Source organism: Chrysochloris asiatica, unplaced genomic scaffold (assembly GCF_000296735.1).
Source record: "Chrysochloris asiatica unplaced genomic scaffold, ChrAsi1.0 scaffold00117, whole genome shotgun sequence".
In the NCBI taxonomy this organism is placed as follows: domain Eukaryota; kingdom Metazoa; phylum Chordata; class Mammalia; order Afrosoricida; family Chrysochloridae; genus Chrysochloris; species Chrysochloris asiatica.
The window spans coordinates 9,100,816-9,102,670 of record NW_006408635.1 but is presented as its reverse complement, the minus strand read 5'-3'; positions in this window follow the sequence as shown (position 1 = coordinate 9,102,670).

Below are 1,855 nucleotides of genomic sequence, written 5' to 3'. Positions count from 1 at the left end.
TCCCGTAACGATTTACAGCCTCGGAAACCCGGTACAGGGTCCCTAAGAGTTGAAACTGACTCCATGGCACACAACAATAACTTTACTACCGGGTTGGGGGAAGAACCAGCTGATTGGCCTCCTGCAATGTCTGGTCTGCTGGGCCTGTTTCAAGCCCCCATGGAAGATGAGTGGTTGACTCAGGCTGACTTAGGGCCTGATCACCATTCAGAGGGCCTCTTGGGACAGGGAATCTACCTGAGGGTTGGGCCTCAGTACCATTTTCTCAGTGTCCCAGAGCTGACTCACCATGACATACTCTGAAGAGTTAGGTTACAAACCAGGAATATAAATTTCCAATTAGCATTGAGAAATAGCATTGCCAATGAGCCCAGAACACCTTTTTTCCCTGTAGGAAAGTTTACATGATATATTTCTTTGGATAAGTAGGAGGTTTCTAGTGGGCATACTCTGAAAGGAAGACTTCACCAGAGCCTCTGAGGAGGATGTGGGCCTTGACATCTCCTTCTCAGCAAGCATAATGGTTGCCTGTTGGCCCTAAGAGAATGCCAAGTCCATGTGCTCAAAACAACACTCCAACATAAAGATTTGTTCAGGAGCAGCTTCGCACAATCTGTATTGTTTGAGGGAGACAGTGAAACAAGCCTACAAAAGATGTTTTTTCTGTCTGCTGTACCAGCAGATTGTTATAGGTGCCACCGAGTTAATTCCAACTCATAATGACCCTACGCACAACAGAACAAAACCTTTCTCAGTCCTCAACCACCCTAATAATGGTTTTTAGGTTTGAGCCCATAGTTGCTGCCACTGTGTCAGTCCATCTCCTTGGCGGGGGGGTGGTGGTGGTGGTGGTGGTGGTGGTCTTCCTCTTTTTTGCTTATCTTCCACTTTTCCAAGCATGACATTTTTCTTCAGGAGTGGTCCTTCTGATAATATGTCCAAAGTATGACAGATGAAGTCTTGCCATCCTTGCATTTAAGGAGCATTCTGGTTATATTTCTTCCAACATAGATTTGTTTGTTCTTCTGGCAGTCCATGGTATTTTTAGTATTATTTGTCAACACCATAATTCAAATGCAATGATTCGTTGATAAGCATCCTCATTCACTGCCTACCTTTTGCATGCATATGAGATTATTGAAAATACCATGGCTTTGGTCAGGCACACATTAATCCTCAAATTGATATCACTGATATTTAACACTTTAAAGAGTTTTTTTTTTTGTTTTTTGTTTTTTTGCAGCGATTTGCTTATTGCAATATGTCATTTCATTTCTTAACTATTGTGTTCATGAGTTTTGGTTGTGTTCCCAAGCAAACTGAAGTATTTGCCAACTTCACTTTTTTCTCCATTTATCATGATGCTATTTATTGGTCCAGTTGTGAATACCAGCAGATACGCCTCCCTTTTGTGCCTTTTCAGTTTAATATAAAATTAACAAACGCACCAGCTGCTCCTTGGAAACCCAATACAGGGTTGTTATGGGTTGTAACAGACTTAATAGCACTTAACATATGAGGACAGGAGTCCTGGGGCTGAGCTATCAGATAAGCAGTGGACTGCTAACCACGAGGTTGGCAGTTCAAACCCACCAGTTGCTTCTAGGAAACCCTATGCAGGGTCGCTATAAGTTGGAACCAACTTGACAGCGCTTAACAAAAACAACATATGAAGATAATAATCATGTGGGATGCAACAAAGTGTTCGGCTGCTAACTGAAAGGTTGGAGGTTTGAGTTCATTCAAAGGTGCCTCAGGAGAAAGATTGGCAATCTATTTCCAAAGTTATCAGCCACTGAAAATTCTATGGAGCACAGCTGTACTCTGAAACAGAGGACATGCTGATTCAGTAAAC